Source organism: Tachypleus tridentatus, chromosome 9 (assembly GCF_004210375.1).
Source record: "Tachypleus tridentatus isolate NWPU-2018 chromosome 9, ASM421037v1, whole genome shotgun sequence".
Taxonomy (NCBI): domain Eukaryota; kingdom Metazoa; phylum Arthropoda; class Merostomata; order Xiphosura; family Limulidae; genus Tachypleus; species Tachypleus tridentatus.
In genome coordinates this window covers 164,607,713-164,633,107 of record NC_134833.1, presented here as the reverse complement: position 1 = coordinate 164,633,107, position 25,395 = coordinate 164,607,713, and the positions used below count along the sequence as shown (strand labels likewise).

Here is a 25,395-nt window from a genome sequence, read left to right as displayed (position 1 = left end):
ATGTTTTATATGTGTCAGAATACAGTGTATCTTGGAAAGTTTTTAATGTATTACTCCACCCTGGAAATACGTCACTCATATTTTGTCTTCATATTTGATTACTTAATGTTCTGGTGATCTTTATTTTTTGTTGTTTAATTTTATGACAGAGTTAAGTATTGCTGGTATTGATTAACATAAACTGGATTACTATAGTGCTTCAACCGGTAAACTTTCAACTTTATTTATGAAACACTTATATGATACATCATTTATTAATATAAAAGATTCATAACACAAAATATGCCAGAAAGTAATTGAGCCCTTCAGGCTGGTTTTCTTTAAGATGAGTCATTCAGATAGCTGTGTCTCACTCTGGATTATTTATAGAGAAGATTAGACTAGAATAATGGTAAGTGTATAAGGAAGGTAAAGTTTTTATATTCTGTACTTCTGATTACACTTTCCAGTTTGTCTTCAGGTGATGTGATATCCTTTGTTATAAATATTGTTAGTTTTGTGAGGTATACAGAAACTTGTTTGAACATATAAATGACTACAACATTGTCTGCTAGAATGAACAAACACTAGAACACTGTTCAAAATGTATATAAACAAACGTAATGTTACAAATTAACTTGAGAGTCTACTATCAATTAATATTTTAAAATATCAATTATTTAGTATACATATTGTTTTATATTATTTATAAAAAAGCTGATTGCTTCTTTTTATTGTTCATTCTTAGTTTGGCCTTGTTTTATTTAGACTGTATGTCCTTGCAATAATTGGGTAATGAGGTAATGATTTACGTTGATTTAAATATTGTTTGATAAAACAGTAGTTAAAAAAGGAAGTTTAAAACAAAAAAGTGTTGAAATTACATCTTCAGATACCACAAGTCTACTGACTGATCTAGGTATCATGATAGTCATGTCAGTTTATATAAATTACATCTTCAGATAATACCACATGTCTACTGACTGATCTAGGTATCATGATAGTCATGTCAGTTTATATAAATTACATCTTCAGATACCACATGTCTACTGACTGATCTAGGTATCATGACAGTCATGTCAGTTTATATAAATTACATCTTCAGATACCACATGTCTACTGACTGATATAGGTATCATGACAGTCATGTCAGTTTATATAAATTACATCTTCAGATACCACATGTCTACTGACTGATATAGGTATCATGATAGTCATGTCAGTTTATATAAATTACATCTTCAGATACCACATGTCTACTGACTGATATAGGTATCATGATAGTCATGTCAGTTTATATAAATTACATCTTCAGATACCACATGTCTACTGACTGATATAGGTATCATGATAGTCATGTCAGTTTATATAAATTACATCTTCAGATACCACATGTCTACTGACTGATATAGGTATCATGATAGTCATGTCAGTTTATATAAATTACATCTTCAGATACCACATGTCTACTGACTGATATAGGTATGATAGTCATGTCAGTTTATATAAATTACATCTTCAGATACCACAAGTCTACTGACTGATATAGGTATCATGATAGTCATGTCAGTTTATATAAATTACATCTTCAGATACCACATGTCTACTGACTGATATAGGTATCATGATAGTCATGTCAGTTTATATAAATTACATCTTCAGATACCACATGTCTACTGACTGATATAGGTATCATGATAGTCATGTCAGTTTATATAAATTACATCTTCAGATACCACATGTCTACTGACTGATATAGGTATCATGATAGTCATGTCAGTTTATATAAATTACATCTTCAGATACCACATGTCTACTGACTGTTCTAGGTATCATGATAGTCATGTCAGTTTCTATGACTCAACAATAAAAGATAGATTATTATTGTGGTGTGCCATGTTCAGGTCATCCTGTTGAGTTTACTGATGACTTGCTGCTGGCTGCACTTGATGAAGATTGTGCTGTTATAGTTGAAGAATTAGCACAAAAGTTTAATTCAACCCATTAACAGTTCATCGTCATCTTCAACAGCTTGGAAAGGTGTCAAAATTTGGAAAATGGGTTCCCCATGATTTGACAGAAGCCAACCTTAGAACAAGAGTGAACATTTGCACTTATCTGCACTCTTATAAACATAACTCACCTTTTTTGGACAGGTTAGTGACTGAAGATTAAAAATGGATATATTATAAAAATGTTAAGCACCACAGACAATAGCTTAGTACAGGTAAACTGGCTAAGACACAGTCCAAAAAGGACCTCCACCCTAGGGAAATCTTTTTAACATTTGCTGGGGTATTGTTAGTGTGATCCACTTTGAGTTGCTGACACTCAATGTAACAATTACATCAGACTTTTACTGTCAACAGTTGGAGCACTTAAATGTTGCACTGAAAGAAAAGAGGCCTGCTTTGATCTATTGTAAAGGTGTTGTGTTACACCTGGATAATGCACAACCCCATACAGCAATGATCACATCTGCAAAGACTGAAGAGCTAGACTGGGAAAAACTTCCACATCCTCCTTATTCTGCAGACCTTGCCCCATCTGATTATCATCTATTCCGAAGTTTGCAGAACTATCTTGATGGAAATGAGCTTGGAACACATGAAGATGTCAAAATACCCTCTCTAGATTTTTTCCTCCAAAACCCAAGAATTTTATAGATGTGACATTCAGAAGCTTGTGAACTGTTGGTTGGAAGTAATTAATAATAATGGAACATACATTATTGATTAAATAATATTAAAAGTGTTTGAAATCCTTTCTTTTTTTCTGAACTTAAAATCAAACATTACTTAATGGATGACCTGATATTATCAACACCTGGAGTGCAAGACATACTCAAGTTGAGGGGTTAGTATGAGCTGAGAATTTGTCTCTAGTATATAAAATGAAACTTGTTGATTTAAGTAATTAGGAAGCTTTTATTGTGACATAATACTGTGATGTGTGTTTTGTTTTTGCTCATTTTCATCTTACATAAAAAATACTTTTTGCCAGCAATCAGAACATAGAAACAAAACTGATAATGAATTATAACTTGATATTTCCTGTTTGATATAACTGTATAGATTGTGTTCTTCAAACTCTACAACAGTTTATCGAATATAAACATTGATGACGTTCATGGAACAAATGTTTTTCACAATTGATTATTTTCAAAATTAGTTTACACTTTCCTTCATGCTCACAATTTTATGGTCTGTTTGTTGAAGCTTTGTTGTCTAAATCACCATGGTTATCTGGGCACTAAAACATAATTAGATAAAGATTCTGAGAGAGAGGTTTCAAATAAATATATAATTGTCATGTAGCAAAAAGCAAATCAATAAAATTAATTAATATAAACAGTGTCATAAATATTAATATAAACACACAATGAACAGTGTCATAAATATTAATATAAACACAATAAACAGTGTCATAAATATTAATATAAACATACAATAAACAGTGTTATAAATATAAACATACAATGAACAGTGTTATTAATATAAACACACAATGAACAGTGTTTAGGAAGTTAAAAACTTTCAATTTGTAGAGAATGAAATACATGTAGGAATGAGTTTGAATATCTATTGATAGTTGAACCTTCATTCATTATATGTAAACTTTCTTTTATCATAAGTTTGTTATCATAACATCCATAAGTTATTACCAAGAAATCTTCTTGAGAAATTGGGATATGATGATCACGTTTCATTGTAGTATATATAGGAAAGTTAAGTGTAGTTAGAATATTAACTACAGTTCTGTTATAAACTTTCATGTGTTTCAAGATATGTATTAATAAGTTATGGAAAGTCTTGTCTACATAGAGAGTCTTACAGTTACCATATCAGTTGTTAATGATAAATAGGATTTCAGGTTATATCAACATATATTTGTTAGAAATAACTAAGTCTTTTATAAGATCAAATTAAATATCACAGAACTTTATCACTTTATTTGTTGATGTAGTTTATAAGTTTTATAACATTGTGCTAACACTACACTTAAAATTATAAAGTGTGAAGTCTCTACTGTGTATTAAAAGTCATGTCAACAACTTGCTGTTTTTTTCAATTATTACAAATAATCTATTATTAACATGAATGTATATGGAACTGATAGCCACACATTTTTGTATGCGTGTGTGTGTTTATTATAAACAAATAAAGCGCAACTTTATCAAAATTTTCATGTCCAGTCAACACCAGGAGTTTAATGTTTTTCATTCAACTGCTAGATACAAAATCTTGCAGGTTCACAATGTTTGATTGCTAGTTACTACTTCTACCACTAGGATACAAATGATAAATAAAACAAAGTCGAAGCAATGACCTTATAATCCTGGATAGTAAATCATTAGATCTTGTGGCAAATAAATACTCAGCTGATTTTCATTGAAACAAATAGTATATAGTAATATAAATAGTAATGTCTATCAAGTTATCTATTGTTAAATTTTTATAATTGATGAGCCTTTGTTGTGAAAAATAGGTTCTGTACCCAGCTGTTTGACTGTTAAATGTGATAGATCTTTGTTGTGAAAAGTCGGTTGTCTGCTTGGTTTTCCCACCAAGCTATTTACTGTTGTATTTCACATATATGATAGATATTTGCTGTGTAAAATAGTTTTTTTCTACCAAGTTATTTGTTATTAAATTTTATATATTCAGTAGATCCTTGTGGTTGTACCATGTTATTGATTGGTTTTCCTACCCTTAATAGCTAATTATGAACAGTGATTTATACAGATCTTTTTCTAATGTGGTGATTTTAGCCACAGCATAGTAGCTCACAGAATGACTTTTGAGATTTTTTGTTTGTTTGGTCAAGTACAAAATTTTAGCTTATAACTCCAGCATCTATTGTTCAATACGAGATATAAATACAGTATTGGTTTCAGAAGGACAAACCCTTTCAATTGGTATATTTGACCATGTCCAACATCATGTAGATTAATGTATTCTAATCCTGCATGATGAGTTATAAAATTGAACTGAGTGAGTATACGTGTTACATGCTTGATATTACTGGGGCACAAAAATATAGTTAATAGAAATGGGAAAAAATGGTCTCTTAGATTAATTTACTTTAATCCCATCTAAACATATTTCAAGTGCTATTGAGGATACCCTCTTGTTATTGGTTACTAAAGTTTACTTATCTGTAGTAAAAACAGTAATATTTAAAGTTAGAACCTTCATAAAACATTTGTTGAAATCACTGACAGCGTATTTGATGTACTTTCAACTGTTCATTTTATTTATTCAGGTCACATAGAGATGACAAGTATTATCAAAGAATTTTGTTATGTGGACTGTATTCAGCCACTGACTGGCCAGAAACAGGAGAAAAATGTATTAATTTTGAGATGGAAGAAGATGTGTAACTTACAAGTTAAAATGTATTAGTTTTGAGATGGAAGAAGATGTGTAACTTACAAGTTAAAATGTATTAATTTTGAGATGGAAGAAGGTGTGTAACTTACAAGTTAAAATGTATTAATTTTGAGATGGAAGAAGGTGTGTAACTTACAAGTTAAAATGTATTAATTTTGAGATGGAAGAAGATGTGTAACTTACAATCAATAATATTGATCTTATGTATAAATTATAACTTTTTCATTAGACTCTTGATATACAATAGTCTTTCTAACATGACTCACTCGTTTTTCCTAACTCGGTACCAGTTTTTTATTAAGCTATTTTTAAGATGTTAATATTATTAAATGTCAGTCTTGTCAACTTATTCAATAACAGTTTTATTAAAAAGTCAGTTATTCTGTCTTCTAAAGTAAGTAATTACTTTATTGTCAGTCCTGTTATCTAGCTCAGTATCAGGTTTATTTTGATTTTTATGGTGTAAATGCTAATAATGCATGATTATAATTAATTATACTTACCATAAGACATTAGTGATAGATTTGTTACATGTTTCCACTTCACAATAACAGCACTTAGAGGTCATGGGGGCAGCTCTTGCAGGGCAGAAATTTGATGAACTGACTTGTTAGAAATGTGGCATCCTATGACAGTGCCATGTTGAAAGTCACTGAGCTCTTCAGAATGACCCATTGTACTACCAGTGTTTGTCTATGGAGAATGCATGGCTGTGTGCTTGAATTTATGCACCTGTTAGCAATGTGTGTGGCTGAAATAGCAACACCCATTAATTAGAAGGGGTGTCCACATACTTTCGGCCATGTAGTGTATTTGAGATTTAGATAAGTTTCATAAACTGAGAAGTTGTCTGCAAATGAATGATATCTTAAAATACCAGAGAAAGGTATAAAACCTGGTTAAAGATTATTTAATAAGTTAATCACACATAACTTTACTGGTTGTAATATTTATTTGAATTCTATAACTAATTTTAGATAAAACAAATGCCATGGTTTTGGGTTGTTTTTTTTCAGCTTTATTAACATGCCCAGAATTTTTAAGGGGATTTAAAACAATCCTTGACATCCATATGAGGGTCACTGTCCAATTTAATGTCTAAATACAACACCATCAGTTTGGTGTTTTATGAACATAGAAACTTTTACTTTGTCACTGAGAATTTACAATGTCATGAAAAATATTTATTATGATCAAGATCATATGACAATGAGTAGTTTGTAAATAATAAACAATGTAAAATTACAGTATTTTAATGTTTATATCCAGATATAGATTAGTGGTAAAACTGAAGTAACAATATATCCATGAAGTTGAACATTATCATCTAATTTCAGAAAATCATTTACCTTTATCTTAACATGTGTGTGAATAGATTCATGTGATTAAACCATGGACAAAAGATCTGTATCTGAGAAATGTTTAGAGAAAGCAAAAATGGGAGAATCATTGCGGAACATGATTAAAAATGTAATAAATTCATGGAAAATTTCTTCATATCCATATAAATTGAAACCACCTCCTTACAATATTTATAAAAAAATGCATGTATATCTTAAACCCAATCTCTTCCTTTTGTCCACTTTGAGACATTCAAAGTTTCCTTTTCACATGAAAGTAGCAAAGTCAGTACTGTCTAATTATTAAACTGAAATTTAAACACTAACATTAAATTATATCTTAATCCAACTTCTAATAGTTAACAAAGTCCTTTGGATTCCTATTTGTTCATTATGTAGTTTATTTTATCCTACTTCTTGAGACCTGTAACAGTTTGATAATAACCTTCTTGGTACTGTACAACTAAGTGTATAAACTATGCGGACAAAACATAGTTCTTCAGAGATATAGTATTACAGAGAGGTTATGCAGTCATTGTTGCTTGTTTAAATGCCAGAACAATTCTCCAAGATGGTAAGAAAAACAAGATCACATTGGGTTAGCATTGATATAGCATGTTGCCTATAGAGATGTGCAATAATTGTTTCTGGATTCTTTACACAACCTTATAAATACATGTTGACTTCTGATAGTGTTGATTTATGTAGTTGTAAACATGTTTTGGTAAATTTTCATATACATTCACATCGTGTTTCATCATTTTTATTATCCTTCATATTTTCAAGATATTCATCATAATTGTCATTATTAGGTAAGCTTTATTTTTATACAATGATCCAATATGTGTGTATAGTCTTCATTAAGTTTACAGAATAAAAGTGATTTATTATATGATGTAACATATAATTTTAAACTAGTATTAAACTAGTATTGAAATATCCTAACATCTCTGAAATATCCTTTTGTAAACAAGTATTGAAATATCCCAACATCTCTGTACTATACATGGATCTGTAAAGTTATTAAATCATAACTTTTGTAAACTAGTATTGAAATATCCGAACATCTCTGTACTATACATGGATCTGTAAAGTTATTAAATCATAACTTTTGTAACATCTCTGTACTATACATGGATCTGTAAAGTTATTAAATCATAACTTTTGTAAACAAGTATTGCCAGTGTGTATTTATACTCACTATAAATTGTGATGTTATTTGAATAATTAATAACTAATAAAATACAATAAAAACACTAACACCTAGAGTCAGTTCACCATTTTAAGTTTAACAAACACTTCATATTTCTGACCACTATAATCAGGGGTTTATTAACCCTTTCGTGATGGGTTCACTATGAAATATGAGTTTGAATACACATTTGTAAACATTACATATTTATAATCAGTGATGATGAGAAAACCCACTTGTAGAGAAAAATATGTAAAAATGGCTTATTTGGGTTGAGAATTGTAGAGAAAAATATATAAAAATGGCTGATTTGGGTTGAGAACATTTCTTATGTAGAGGAGCAAACAACGTCTTGACCTTCTTCGGTCATTATCAGGTTCACAAAGAAAGAAAGAGGAAACTGACCGATAGCTTACCACATATTTGAAGGGAGTTGGTGTAACTGAATGTAGGAATGTAGAGGGCATGCTTAGATGTTTCATTATATTTATTAATATGGGTATAAAGGTGTTCCTTTGTGTTTGTTTATTTTTGGCTTGAGCTGTTGTATAAGGTCTATACTGTGTAAAAAACTACACTGACAAACATCACACCAACATTATTTATAAAATACAATGTGATAACTGCCACAACTTCTATATTGGAGAAACAAGTAGAAAAATGGAAACCAGATTCAAATAACACAAAAAGTCACCTTCACACGTTTTCAAACACTGCATATCAAACAACCATGGAAAACACCCAAATACTAAATAAAGAAACACATGCAAAATTAAAGAACCCTTACAAAATCTATGGAATAAAACTAAGTTCTATATTTTTATAGAATTGATGGAATAGAACTAAGTTGTTATATTTCTACAGAATCTATGGAATAAAGCTAATTAACTTTTTGGTATCTCCACAGAACCTATGGAATACAACTACATTTTTATATCTGTATAATCGAAGGAACAGGACTAACTAAGTTTTTATATCTCTGAAGAATCGATGGAATAAATAGAATTAAGTTTTTATATCCCTATATAATCTATGAAATAGAATTAAGTTTTTGTATCTCTACAGACTCGATGGAATAGAACTAAACAAGCTTTTATATCTTTATAAAATCTATGAAATAGAACCAAGTTTTTATCTTTGTAGAATTGATGGAATAGAACTATGTTTTTATATTTCTGTAGGATACATGAAATAGAACTAAGTTTTACATCTCTGTGGAATCAATGGAATAGAACTAACTAATAAATAATAACACTGTACTTTTGCAAGCAGAAATTTTTGAACAAGTAAACATTTTTAAGTATTGATATTTTGAATATATTCATAATCTAAAAGTTTAAAGTAAACTTTATCTGGTGCTAGTGATGGATTGTTTCTATTTTTAATATATTTTTGTTTTATTAAGGCTTCAGAATTTTTTTTTTTTCTTTCTGATGTGAAGCTCGCAGGTCTAAAAAGTTTGGAAACCCTGGTCTACTATATGCAGGAATGGCAAAGCAAGTATTCACTTTGGATTAATTATGTCTAATTTCTCACCATTAAAAATACATTTACCAACATTACAGTAACGGTCAACTAATTGTCAACAGTCATGAGATAATTACAAAAAAAAAAGCAAAAGGTAGCTGAGTTTATAGTGTTACAATGAATTTTTATATACCAAAGAAAAAATTAAAAACAAAACCATGCACTGAAATTTAAATTACTAACTTAGGTTTTTTTGAAAGCTTTGCTAAACAACAAACAGCATTATCCAATTTTAAGAACAATACATAGCAATATTTTCTCAGAATAAAACATACAAATATGGAAACAAAATAAACATTTTCAATTTAATCAGTAATTCATAATCATGCCCACTTAACCAAATAAAAAGTTTACATTTTTTTAAGACTAGTCCAAAACTGGGCTAACTGCACTTCCATACACGATCCTTTGCTGTCCTTAACTTTCAAAACCAGAGTACCCTCAACACTTTCACAAACATACTTTCTAGAAGAAAAAGGTAATTTAACTTTGTCCTATTGTCATTAGGCATTTGATTTTTTATTTCTAAAATTCAACTAGGACTATCTGACAATAAACATTCCTCAGCAGACAAACATTTCTTTCTCTAATAAAGAGTAATAATTTCATAAGTTCCTTGCTGCTACTTCAGTCTCATGTCTATATTTATTTACAGTAAATATGACATATTAAATGTTCCCTTACAAAAAGGTAAGGAGTTACTGGTTTCTTTACAGGAACATTAAGTGCACTGCTGTTATTTTCTCTACATCTCTCCATTGATTTACTGTGTCATTTTGTAGCTGCTCAACTTCCTTTACGGTCAAAGCAACATACCTATCACAAAAAGAAACACATTTACCACACGATGATAGTGAATCATGCTCACCATGACCAAGCAGCTGGTGAATGGTTTAGCAGTACCTTCAGTTTATTAAGATAATAGTTGTTAACTAACATTTTGATGTAAATACATCCTTAATGGATGTAAATGTAGATCGTATTGTAAATTGAAAATATTAATAAATTATTGTGTCCACAATTTTTAACTATATGTTCATGTTACTGAAAACCTTTAATCACTAGATTGAGTAAGTTAATCATTTCAAGAAACAAAATGTAATTAAATAATTTAAATATATTAAATTAGTACTGAAAATCATAAAAGCAACTGTTGTAGCACTAAGCACTCCACCAAAATCTACCTTTATTCTACAATGAACATTTAAATACTTTTAACATACACAAGTCCCATAAAACTAAAAACCTATTAAAAATAATAAATATATAGTTAAAACCAAAATAAAAGAACAAACAGATTAAAGATATACTGAACAACAACACAATACAATTAACATCCTACAACTAAATCTCTTTTCAACGATCCACTGTTTCTTAGACATAACAAAAGCCTAAAATAAATCCCATTGCACAGTAACCTTAAACAAAATGATACCATAGGCACTCACAAATATAAATGAATCAAGTGTTTCACCTACCCACAGCACTACAAGTATACAAAGAAAAAATAAAACTTTTAACATCAGACATACCTTTTCGATGTACCATGAAACATATAATTTGTAAAAAACGTAATACTTTATGTGTTGGACAAACAGGCCACTGACATTGTGATCGAGCATATGAACACCTAAACCAGATTAAAATTGTTGAATCAGGATACACCAATAGTAAACATTTCACAATCAGTAACCATACAGTTGAGAACTTTTTAATTCTTGTACTTATTACTTGTTCAATCTATTCTTTTATTTTGATTTGTTAAAATTTACCTCATAATTAATGATGAACACTCTCATTACCTAAAATTTCAAACATAACTTCCCAGAAGCAAAACTTACTTTCCTCACTAAAAGATTAAATTCTTGTCCAAACATCAGCTTTGCTAATCTATCTCAACTTCTTTCTGACCTGCATGAATTCTCTCAAAAATGTAGACTTTTCAAATTTTTTCACAACAAATTCTACCCTCATGAAGATCAACATACATTAAACTTCAAAGCAAGGTCAAGGTTTTCACGAAACACCTCCACCAAAGAAACACATTTACAATTATATTAAAGCATTAGAAAGTGATGTGAAACATGCCTTAAACTATTCCAAACGATGTCATAATAACCTTATCCAAGATAAAAGAACTGTTCTGAATGATCTAAAATCATACGACAATGTTGGATAAACATGACTGTTCAGTTTAAGAATTATTTCATTCATTAAGCAATTTAATATTTAATTATTTTTTGATTTTTGTAACAAGTGTTAAAATTACTTAAAAGCAACAAGTTAGGCATGTTTTATTATGTAACTGTACAACACCTACATCGTGTATGTAGATTAAATGTACCAGGTTTTTGTAATATTGTCAACATCATCTTACACAAAAACTGCTCAATTTTCTTGTGTTATACTGTTGTTACTAGATAGCTAGATATTTGTAGATTTTTTCTGTCAAACATTATTACAACGTGCTTTGTAATAACAGAAATAAAGACGATGAATTTGTCTTTTCAGTGAGTGTTCTAAAAGAACTGAGTTCACCTGTGTGGACTCTGAAAAAGGAGACAATTATTTACAGCTCTGGATTACAACTGTGGTAACCAACAATTATAATAGTAATTTTGAAGGGAATTTCACAGCTTGTATTGTAACAACAGACATACAGAAGAATAATTCATCTGATCAAATATTCTCCAACACAATTAAAAAAAGAAACCTTCCAGTATTTTATACCTAAACAAGCTTTTCCAGGTAAGTTTTATCTTTTATAAAAAGTACACAAACCAAACAGTCCTGGGCAAAACAATTTCTAACATGAACACAGCTTCTTGAACGCTGTTTGCTTTTATTGACCAACAAATAAAGGATACTAGTCACCTTCTTAATGTTACAGAAAACATCGGTAAAAACAGACACTTACTGGCAAACATTCTTCTTTGCACAATGGATGTTTCTTTTCTTTAAACAAATATTCCATTTAATGAAGGTCAAGAAACCCTATAAAATCTGCCTAAACCTTTTAACACTAACTGATTAGCCAGTCTGAACTCTAAACAACTTAAAATTTAATAACAAACATTATCTTTAGGATAAAATACTGCAATAGATACCAAAATATCTCTCAATTATGCCAAACGTTTTGTAGGCCATATTAAAAGTCAACTTCTACAATTAATCCCTGTTACAACTCGTACATGGAAACATCACACAGATGAGATTTTTCATCTGGACAGCCAGTTGTGAATCACTTAAATAATTTATCTCATCCAGACAACATTCACAAAACAATGAAGTTTACCTATAGTTACTCTTTTATCAAACTTACCTTTCTTGATGTGTCTTTAGACATGACAAAATATTTATAGATTAACTTGTACTAAAAACCTACAGGTAGACCACAATACTTCACACTAAACAGGACAGTTTAGTTCTCACATTAAATAAGGAATATCAGTTCAGATAAAACAGACCACAGAAAACATGCCAAGAATCAAAACCAAGCCATGTAACACAAAAGGAAATAAAGATACCAAAACTGACAGAGATAAAACTAACAACATTCAGCAGAAAATATCCTAAAATACAGTAACACTAACATTTCAAATAGAATTCCTATTATTTCTACCTATCACTTTAAACTGAGAAACGTTTCATGAATTCTGAACAAACACTTTCATCATGTACAACTGTAGAATCACCTTAAGTCTTTCGTCTTTACTGTACATGACCCCAAGTTTTTGTGTCTTACATTCAAAATTTTATTAAACTAATTTTTATTATAATATAATAAAATCTTAGCTGATAACCCACACTTCAATAGTATAGGAGTCTTAAGTTCTTAATTCTATTCTTTAATTATTTTTTAAAATCATGTTTCCTCCAGCATGAAACATGTTTTTCTAATTACTTTGTCCACTACTCCTTCAAATTATAAAAGAAAATGTAGATTACTCACTATAAATTCATCATAGTTCAGACAAACTATAATTTTTATAGCCTTCAATTCTGTTTGGTTACACAGCTACTGAACAGAAAATCAGACCCCTTCTGCTACACCCACTTATTGCATTGTCTCCTTCTGCTACAGCCACTTATTGCATTGTCTCATTCACAATTTAATAGTTCTCTCTTACATTTAATTATAAATTACCCATAACCAAAAGTAAGTGAATGTTTTAACCTAACAAATGATATATTGTTTTACATTGTATTCTACATGAATAATTGTCAATGGCACTTATAAATTTGTTTCCCATAGGAATCACAACACTTAGTTTGGATAAATTTAAAATGACTCCTTGTCACATAGTAAGAAAGACAGAAGATTTATGATTATTAAAGACAATTGTCTACTTTTTGCATGTTATTGCATGAAACTTACATTGTATATGATGTATTCAAAATAAATACTCAATATATTCACAGACAAGTCTTTTAGTTTATTAAACGTATTTCATGAAAGACAATGTTAACTGAAAGACTGCCAAATTTTGTGAAGATATGCACACTATAATGAAACATAGAAGTATTAAATCTATACAGACTTTAAACTATAACAAAGAGGTCATGTGGTCAGTCACACTGACCAAGTCCTCATCAAGAGAATTAAACATATTTCCTGAAGTTCTCAATGCTTCCCTCTGGAAAAAACAGAAATCCAAAAGATAACCTTGTGAATTACAACCCGTCACACAACAGTTGTCATCAATGTAAAAAGCTTGTTGTCAAACCTACAAGTTCATAAAAACTATTCTTTTTTCTGATAAGAATAACCAGAGATTTTAAAATTTCTGAAGAAATTCCTTGTGGAACACGAAGTGTAAACAATGCAATTACCTGTCTGTAGAACAGACCCAAATGACTCTTTAGAGAATATTTCAACCACCACAAGTCTTCTATCAATACTGAAAAAGGTCTCCCTGTTGATCAACACTACAACCAACCTGGTCATTCCATGAACAATGTTACTTTCATTCACATTGAATCCAGTTCTGAGACTAAAGCTAATAAAACAAGCTTATTAGATTGCTAATCTAAATGCTTTCAAACCTTGTTGAATGAATAGATTGTGGAATCTGTAATCTCTGATCATCACTTTGGTCTTTATCAGAAAAATAGTTTATATATTTTAATCATGTACTGTGAATTTTCAATATTTAATCCTGATATTTCTAAAACCATTTCTTAATGATAATTTTCCATGTCTGTCATCATAAACTGATCTGCTTAAGATTTCTTTCTCTTTCAATCTCCTTTAGTCATCATTCCTATGGTTTCCCATTTCTAAAACATCTATAAAACCTTTCTACATAACACTCTCCTTTCCAGACTTGTTGCACTGAAAAAAATTAAACACATCTGCAACAAAACATCAAAAACTATACAGAAACAGTTCCTGAAGACCCGAGGTGATCCTTCTGACATCACTCTATTAATATATCATTCATTTGTTACACCACCATTCCCAGATTGCCCTCCTGACATCACTCTATTTATACATCATTCATTTGAAGAACCCATGTGACCCTCCTGACATCACTATTTATATATCATTCATTTGTTACACCACCACAAATGACCTTTAAGAGAAAGGTAAACCTTTCAAAAAATGGGTTAGAGTTTTTCCCATTTCATATTAAAATTTATTGAACCCACATACTTTGTGATATCATGAATGTCTCTCACCACTATGTATTCTTCAGTGTGTTTTTAATTCACTCTTCCTTACAAAGCATTCTCCACACACTGTACAAATGCAAGGTTTTTCCCCAGTGTGTATTCTTTAATGTGTTTTTAAGGTACTACTTCCACCAAAGTGTTTTCCACAAACAGACTGTAAAATTTCTATACAGTATTGTTTGTGTTTTTAGTTTATTATTTATATGAAAGCACATTTTCCACTCACTGTGCAACTGTAAGGTTTCTCCTCAGTGTGTATTAATTGATGTATTTTTAAATTACCCTTTGTTCCAAAATGTTTTTCACAAACATCACAACTGTATGGTTTCTCTACAGTGTGTGTTCTGTGATGTATTTTTAAGGTACTATTTGTTCCAAACTGTTTTCCACACACTGTACAACTATAAGGTTTCTGCCCAGTGTGTATTCTTTGATGTTTTTTCAAGTTACAGTTTGACACAAATTGTCTTGCACACACTACACAACTGTAGGGTTTCTCCCCAGTGTGTATTCTGTGATGAATTTTTAATTCACTGTTAGTTCCAAAGTGTTTTGCACACACTGTACAACTGTAAGGTTTCTCCCCAGTGTGTACTCTTTGATGTTTTTTTAAGATACTATTTGTACCAAACTGTTTTCCACACACTGTACAACTGTAAGGTTTCTCCCCTGTGTGTATTCTCTGATGTATTTTTAATTCACTATTTCTACCACACTGTTTTCCACACACTGTACAACTGTAAGGTTTCTCCCCAGTGTGCATTCTTTGATGTTTTTTTAAGGTACTATTTAAACCAAACTGTTTTCCACATGATGTACAACTGTAAGGTTTCTCTCCAGTGTGTATTCTGTGATGTTTTGTTAAATCGCCATTTGTTCCAAACTGTTTTCCACACACTGTACAACTGTAAGGTTTCTCCCCAGTGTGTACTCTTTGATGTGTTTTAAGCTATTATTTGTAACAAAGTATTTTCCACACACTGTACAACTGTAAGGTTTGTCACCAGTGTGCGTTCTTTGATGTTGTCTTAAGTGACTGTTTCTCCCAAAGTGTTTTCCACAAACAGAACAAAGATACAATTTCTTTCCTGACTGTATAATCTTTTGTTGTTTTAGTTTATCACATGTTTCTCCACATTGTTTATCATCACACTGTGTTGTTTTAGATCCATTCATGTTGTTTCCACTTAACTTTGTTTCTCTACTAATATTGTTGTTTGGTGATTTTATGTCTTCTGTAATGTGATCTTCTTGTTCTATAACATAACCAGGAATTTGACTTCCATAACAGCTGTTCACACTGGTCTTTATATCTGAAACAGACATATGATGTCAGAAACTAGTTAATTATAAATATATACAACATGATATTTTAACATATTTTAATGTTTTAATATAATCAACACAAATTTCACAATAAAAAATTTTACATTGTATAAAAAACATTTCCACTTAGATGAGGATAGCACTGAAAACATTAACTGTTGGTAATGTACCATGTTGAAGAGGGAATTTTTATTAGATAGTCTAAAGTGTAGAGATATGATAGTACAGTGTAACAAACAATACTTTCAGCCAGTAACTTTCTGAATTAACTGTTACATATGTTTTGTATTGAAGTGGTTGATAATCATGAAACCTTCAAATGCTTTGTGTATTTTAACATGTTAATTAACATTTATACTTTATAACTTCTCTTCAAAAGTTCAATATGTATTAAATAAGTATTTATAAATTCCAAGACATAGACTAAACTAAAATGTGATGTTTAAGTCTATAAGTAAAGGGAAGCTTTACTGATTCTTACACAATTGTTAAATATCAAAGAAAGATTTTAATTTTCTGCATTCTTTGGTGCATTATTTAAATAAAATCTATTTAGTGTACTAGTACCATTAGTTTTATAACATAGACTTAAATTTCATTGGCAATGGTCATCAACAAAACAAGAGGTTACAGGTGATATATTTATTGTTTTATATGTAGATTCTTCATTATCGTGAAAGTAGTTAAAGCCTTACAATCAGAAATTTATTAGGTTATATTAAGTAAGTTAATGAATAATAATAGTTATAATTCTTCACAAGTGATTTACAATTGTTATAATAAGATTATATACGGGTGAAAGGGTAATAACACTATAAGATCAGATATAAACAGATATATACAGTTAGGAGCTATACAATATTTAACAAAACAAGTTTCATGTTTCAAGTTATAGCTATTCTAGAAAGAAAAACAGTAATTTAAGTTTATTTCATACTCTATCACTATTGTAACATCTGTGAAATTGATAGTGTATACAGTTGAGGTATAATACAATAACAGATAAATTACAGGATTTTAAGATGAAGGAATTATTTTTAATCATAAGAAAATCACTGTACTATTAGTACACACTTACTCTGTATGTTCTTGGATAGGTTTCAGTAGAAATACCTAATTACAAAATATGATTTTTTTGGGGCATGTGATATTTACTGAAACATTGCTAAGTCTCGTGAAAACAGATTAAAAATTATAGTATAGAAACTTATGTGTACTTTAGGGATACAAAGTTAATTGTGCCAACAATGGTAACTGATGAGTATTGAAAAATGCATGTTTTAGATGAAGTTTGTACTTACCAGATGTTCTTTCTAACCAAGATTCAATATCTCTTTCATATTCAGTTTCTGTTTTCACATTCATAACATTATAGCATGAACCATCCTGGTCCTCATCATCACTGTAACTGAACTTAGAAATGACATCATCTTGTAGCAGATCACTAGGCTGTTCCATTTTCACTTCAACAAGTATGTTCTAGAAGCAAATAACACAATAAAAACTTAACAGAAATGACAACCAGTGTTATCATCTCCACAGCTCCCTAATTTGAAACATGAATACAGAATTAACCTTCTTGTGATGGGTCATGGGTCAAAGGCCATGTTATCGCATTTGCTAACTTGCCTTCAAAATTTTATTGAACTTCCATATTATAAATTTATGATAAGTTTAGAATTAAATTGTAGAGCATAATTCAAGTTTTAATATATAAATGTGATAATTTCTTAATTTAAATGCAAATATTAAAATAACACCTAAATATAAATTTTAGTGAGTCATGTGGTATGTTTAATACAGCACTGTTTAAAATTAAATGTTCATGATGTCAAAATACTTAGTCTATAGTTTTGACCAAATTACGAACTCAAGTTAGCAATAGTGACAAGCTATTTTTAAAAACATTCCTTTATATAATTCTACTACAATACATGGCACTTGAATAACCACTCAACAGCTCAATGTCCCCCAAGTGGCTTTCTAAGCCATTTTAACCTGTAAAAAGGCTATCACATTCTTTCAATCTAAGATTTCAAGAAAGTGCGTTGTGTCTCTAGTCTGCTCAAAAATGTATCACACAATGGCTGGTATGAGTATTATCACTGATAAGTAGTGATAACACCCATATCAGCAGTTCTGAGATACATTTTTATTTCAAGTGGGTTTCTCATCATCAAGAAATAGTCTGCTTAAAGTCTCCTAGTTCTTTTTAGACCAAAACACAGTTACCGAGCTTAATAAATTATAGTGGAATTCAACAGCATCACTGTAGTCCCTTACAATTCAATGGCATCACTGTGGTCCCTTACAATTCAACGGCATCACTGTGGTCACTTACAATTCAACGGCATCACTGTGGTCACTTACAATTCAACGGCATCATTGTGGTCACTTATAATTCAACAGCATTATAATTTTTTAGTTACATTTATGTAAGACTATAAAAATGTCTGCTTGATGTTCTCCACAAATACAAAATTTTAAAAGGCTTAGCAATGTATGCTCAGCACCAACCGAAGTTTAAAGATCATGGCCAAAAGAGATAATTGTTTGCTTTACTTTTCTATTTATTGTTTTATATTTTAAGAAAAATAAATTTCATAACTTTTTAAAAATAGTGGTAATCTATATACATATGTCCTGTATAATACAAAATACTAGTCCACTGAAACACAACCAAGACAAGGTCAATTTTATACTACCGGATATGGTAACATGAGTGCACGTGCATCACATCAATGCAAGTTATGTAATGTTAGCTAGGGATGACCACAAGGTCAATATAATAAATATATAACATTATGAGACTTAAGCTACTTAGATTAAACATTTGTATTTTCATGTTATAATCTGTAGTCATTCTGGGATGAAAAAAAAATTATATTTCTTAATTTTTTTATGGTGATTACAAGGATGGTCAGTTGATAGAAAATAAAATATAGTATTAGTGAAACAAACACCTGAAATGTATTTAGGAGGTTTTAGAGTATATAAATAATATTTGAGATTTTGGGCGTGAAGAACAGTGTTTTTTAATCACGACACGAAATAACTTACTGCTTGGACTAGTAACCAAGGAGACCCAAAATTTTCATAAACAAATCTTTCATTTAAAAAAAATCTGACTTTTCGTTTTCCAATAACTTCTAATCTTTACTAAAAGTCTTCCAAATTTTATGAAGGTACACACTGTATAAAAAGTTAGACAGTAAATACCTAACATGTACAAATGTGTATATGAACACATATATTATACTAGGCCCATTGTGAAAGACTGAAACAAAAAATTATTCAAAAAGAAACACCCATTAATCACTTTTATTAATACGGACCAGAAATTACTCTAAATCAGGGGTCAACAAACTACGGCCCTTGAGGTCATATTGTCCAGCCCGCCAGCAGCTAGCCACTTGGAAATAAAAAGTGACATTTCATCAAATGTCCGACTGTCATAACAAAATAAATCACACTAATGGTCGCTTTAAGCTGGCAAACACAAGACATTATGATAAACAGAAACAAGGCTGTCATGTGCATTTTTAACCAATAGGAAAATTCTTCTTTCATCCTTGCTGCCCGTTTATTCAAATCGAGGCACGTATCTATGAAAGCATTGGGATTTCGAGAACAAGTACAGACTTAACCCTCATCCTATCGACTCATCTCGTAAATTCAGCGACCTTGAGTTACTGCTTCAGCAAGCTCATTTCTCTTTGTAGTGGAGTTATGCGCTTTTCGTAACTCGTTCTTAGGTGAGTGTAGTGGCAAACATACATTTCAATATATTTTGTTTGTGCATTCTTGGACCAGTACAATACTTTTCTCACAACGTTCTGTATTTTTCATTTTCAAATACTGTTTTTTTCACCCACCGTTATGACTGCTTTTAAAGAAGAAAAGTGGCTTCCGAGTGTCATGTTTTCAATGAAGAATGGGGAGAAAAGTACTTCTTTTTGGAAACAAAAAACCAGAAAGCTATTTGTGTGATATGTACCAAAAGTGTTGCCATTTTGAAAGAGTACAATCTTCGGCGTCACTATGAAACAAAACAACTATCAACATATATAAATTTTCAGGAAAGTTCCGTTCTGAGAAATCTGAATCCATGAAACGTATTTTTGAATCTCAAAAGAATCTCTTCATGAGAAAGTTTGCTGAAAATGGATCTGTCACTCGTACAAGTTACAAAATAGTGCATAGGATGGCAGAGCGAGGAAAACCTTTTGCTGACGCAACTTCATCAAAGAGTGTATGATGGAAGCAGCAAATGTGTTGTGACCTGAAAATGCCAATTTCTTTGAAAGTATCAGCCTTTCAGCAACTTCAGTCGTACGGAGAGCAGAAGAACTTGGAGAGAACATTGCATTACAGATATGCCAAAAAGCTAGAAACTTCCTGTGGTATTCTCTGGCACTGGATGAGTTTACTGATCTTCGAGTATGTCAAACTTCTCATCTTCATTCGTGGAGTTAATTTGGACTTTCAGATCATGGAAGAGTTGGCATCAGTTTGCAGCATGCATAGAAGAACTGGAAAAGACATTTTCATGGAAGTGCATAAAACTTTGCAAGACTATAACCTTCAGTGGAATCAGCTCAGAGGTGTAACAGTTGATGGAGGAAAAAACATGGCTGGAGTAAAGAAGGGTCTGGTGGGGCTGATCAGGAAACAGTTGGAAGATCTTCAACTCCCAAGCGCTCTGTTCATACACTGCATCATACATCAGCAAGCACTCTGTGGAAAAGACTTAGATATTTCTTGTGTACTGAACCAGTCATTTCTGCAGTGAACTTCATTCAGGGTCATGAACTTTATCATCGCCAGTTCAAGGCGTTTCTTGAAGAAATTGATTCGGATTTCTGTCACTTGCCTTATTACACGGCGGTGAGGTGGCTCAGCTGCGGTAAAGTCTTATCTCATTTTTATAAGCTGAGAAGAGGAATAGATATATTTCTTATCGAGACATCTAGAGCTGATCCACTTCTGTCGGATCCAACCTGATTGTCAATGTTGCCATTTTTTGGTTGATATCACATCCCACATGAATGAATTGAACTTGAAACTTCAGGGGAAAAATAACCTTGTCTGTGATCTCTATAGAATCATTAAAGGATTTCATAGAAAGTTGTCATTGTTTGAAGCACATTTGGAAGGAGGAAACCTCTCATTTTCAGAGTTTCAATGAGTTTCATGCTCAAATCACAGAAGATGTCAACCTGATGTTTCAGAAAAAGATTATTAGTGATTTAAATAAATATATTTTGAGAGATTTTCGGATCTCGGTAGAATCGAAAGTGACGTTCTCCTTTTTCAGAATCCTTTTCATTGTGTCATTGATGACGTGCCAGTGGAACTTCAGCTGGAGGTCATCAATTTGCAAAGAAATGACCTGTTGAAAGCAAAACACAAAGAGGGCAACTTATTGAATCATACAGCTGCATACCTGAAGATGATTTTCCAAAGCAGAAGCAGTTCACATCTGGTATGGCATCAATGTTTGGAACAACTTATGTCTATGAACAAGCATTTTCAAAAAATGAAGTATGTGAACTCGGTACATCGATCAAGGTTGACTGATGAACATTTGAAAGCAATTCTAATGATTGGATGCAGCAATTCAAAACCGAATATTAAAGATATTTCGAAAGCCAAATGCCAATTTCATAAATCTCACTAACTTTTTTGCAGTTCAGTAAAATTCAGATATGTACTCACTATGTGCAATGTGACAATTGTTTCTGCTTATGTCACCTTCTTTGATAACCTTCTGGTAAATAAAAATGTTGGTTGTATTTCTGTTTGTTTTTTATTATGTGTGTGTATGCTACTCCCACATGGCTAATGTGGCATCCTAAACTTAGTGTTAAGTCTTTTACAGAGAGCTTTCGTTCTAGCTTATGAGTATTGAACATAATGATCATGCGGCCTGTGCTTCTCATTCCCAAAGTAATCTGGCCCCTGTGAAAAAAGTTTGGTGACCCCTATTCTAAATGAAACATTCAATTAGCACTTTCTTAATACACCAGAAAAAAAATTAATCTACAAAAGAGCACACAATAACAACTTCCTTGTTTAAACAGACAAGAAATTACTCAAATTAAACATCAAATAATGACTCTCTTATTTACCCAAATTGAAAGTAAAATACTGAGCTTCCTATAGATATCCTACTGCAGCAAAGCATCATGGGTATCTACAGAAAACATTGGGTAATAAAGAAAATGTTAATTTATGAAACAATTCAACTATCTTTACTCTTCTCACATAATAACTAAACTTCCACACTGAACACTTAGACTAATACTAAAGCTATAAAATAAGCACTCTTCAGAAGACGCTTAAACAAACCTTATGAAAAAATGATAAAGTGAAGTTACAACAATGTTAATAATCACTCTATAAACATTAAATTACATGCAACTAGATACATGTGCATGTAGTAAACCATGAGGCTCCACATAAACCACAGACAACATTACAATAAGTGGGTGTGAATCATTACACAATCACAATTACTTGTAAGGTAGTCAAATAAACTTAAAAACTACCCTACACAAAGTTAACCTAAGAAGGTCGAAATGTTGTTCTGTATTTTCTTTCAGTTAAAGTTTTAATAAATATACCAGCTGTCTTGAGATACTTTTTACTGTAAGTAGGTTTCTCATCATCACAAATGATATATTTCATAATATTACATGGATTTTATTATAATATTCAAAGCTAGTTGAACAGTATTAAATAGAGATAAAGAACAAATGGGTGATCTTATTATAAACCATCAAACTAATACAAAAACATATAAATTCATATTCTTATTGACTTTTTTACTTTTCCTTCAGTTGTCTTGAATGGTGAGAATTTTGTTAACAATATTTCAGGAAAACCATTTGATTTTAAAAAACTTCCAAAGAACAATCCTCATCTCCATTAAATCACCAAAGTTGTTACAAATACACCAACATTTTTTCAATTGGCTAAAACATAGCCCTCTTCATGGCCCATGGTGGAAGGTTCTAGAAAATGACATTGCTCACAAAGTAGAGCATATTCAAAAATACACATGGCTTAGGAACTCGTGAAACACAATTAAACTATTCAAACTACAGTTCCAATCCCCATAAATAATACCAGTAACATACAAGTGACTGTCCAGTAAAGCCACCCTATTACCCATGACTATACAAATCTCAAAACATTCATAAAGCAAAATCCACGATTTTCACTGTGTATTCATTGGCTATTATTACTAATTATATACGAAACAAAGTCCATAAAGACAGAGTTACACTACATACTGTCTTTAATAACTATAAAAAGTTTAATTACCTCACTTATCTGATGTTACATATTCACATTTCCAAGTGATAGTACATCAATTTTACTGTATTGGCAATATCACAGCTGTAATAAGTGTATTCACAACAATGTAGCAAACTTATAGTGAGATTCTTCAGCTTGTGACTACAAACATGTCATTACTAATTACATACCAAACAAACAAAGTCCATAAAGACACAGTTACACTACATATTATCTTTAATAACTATAATAAGTTTAATTACCTCACTTTTATCTGATGTTACATCACACTTTTCTTCTTGTTCCTCTCTTGTTATATCAAACTTCATAACTGTACATAGAGAACTTTCTTCTAATGAATCAGCTGGAACTAGAAGTACAAATAATGTAGGTTTGTCTATAACAACATTTGATATAATTTGTGTTTCAATACATTATAACCAAATTAACGTTATGTTTTAGAACTACAAGTCTTCTATAATTTCTTACACGATACATAAATACATTCTAAAAGGTTCATTGGTTTGTTATGAAAGTATTTGTGCTGCACCAAATACAAGTTGTAAAAAATAATGTTTGGTGTAACATGAGTGATTCAGACAAGGTTTGTATAATATGCGATAGTAGGGATGTGTTAGTACTATAGTGTAATACTCTGATTTTAAAATATATTCATGTACCCTCTCTTTTCTAAACTTTTATGATATAGTAGGGATGTGTTAGTACTATAGTGTAATATGTGATAGTAGGGATGTGTTAGTACTATAGTGTAATATGTGATAGTAGGGATGTGTTAGTACTATAGTGTAATATGTGATAGTAGGGATGTGTTAGTACTATAGTGTAATATGTGATAGTAGGGATGTGTTAGTACTATAGTGTAATATGTGATAGTAGGGATGTGTTAGTACTATAGTATAAAATGTGATAGTAGGGATGTGTTAGTACCATAGTGTAATATGTGATAGTAGGGATGTGTTAGTACCATAGTGTAAAATGTGATAGTAGGGATGTGTTAGTACTATAGTGTAATATGTGATAGTAGGGATGTGTTAGTACTATAGTGTAATATGTGATAGTAGGGATGTGTTAGTACTATAGTGTAATATGCGATAGTAGGGATGTGTTAGTACTATAGTGTAATATGTGATAGTAGGGATGTGTTAGTACTATAGTATAAAATGCGATAGTAGGGATGTGTTAGTACTATAGTATAAAATGTGATAGTAGAGATGTGTTAGTACTATAGTGTAATATGTGATAGTAGGGATGTGTTAGTACTATAGTGTAATACTCTGATTTTAAAATATATAAACAATTCAAACTTTTATTTCATAATTTTCAAAAATGTTCTTAGATGTAGTTGTTAACTACACCAATATAAATAATTTTCCTACTTATGTAATTCTGTGCACTAGAAATTTCATTAACTTGTCCTCAAAGAAATCTGTTAAAAGTTTTAACTATTTCTAATGATAAATTGATTTATTTGGCTCTATGGGTTCCACTAGTAAAAGTTAAAAAATTCCATTAGAATATACTGTCAGCACATGAAAGTTGGAAACAGCCAGATTATGTTTCAATTACAATTGCAAGTAAGACTATTAGGTAATTTATTTCATACTCAGGAATAAAAGTGATGAGCTATGTGCCAGTAGCA

The 25,395-nt window shown here is 30.8% G+C and overlaps 1 long non-coding RNA gene and 1 pseudogene across 2 annotated transcripts in view; both read right to left on the bottom strand.

Moving 5' to 3' along the window:
• Positions 1-8,491: 8,491 nt before the first annotated feature.
• LOC143226857 (uncharacterized) lies at positions 8,492-14,396 on the bottom strand. Its single transcript, XR_013014786.1, has 3 exons — positions 14,265-14,396; positions 10,964-11,061; positions 8,492-10,247 (listed from the first exon to the last, which is right to left on the bottom strand). It is a non-coding gene; the product is annotated as an uncharacterized LOC143226857 (long non-coding RNA).
• The window catches only part of LOC143227562 (uncharacterized), a 56,742-nt pseudogene continuing 45,193 nt past the window's right edge, over positions 13,847-25,395 (bottom strand). The window contains exons 14-16 of the transcript XR_013015012.1: positions 23,999-24,105; positions 17,735-17,912; positions 13,847-16,420 (exon numbers count right to left, since the gene is read on the bottom strand). The product of XR_013015012.1 is annotated as an uncharacterized LOC143227562 (transcript). The remainder of the gene's footprint in view (positions 16,421-17,734; positions 17,913-23,998; positions 24,106-25,395) is intronic.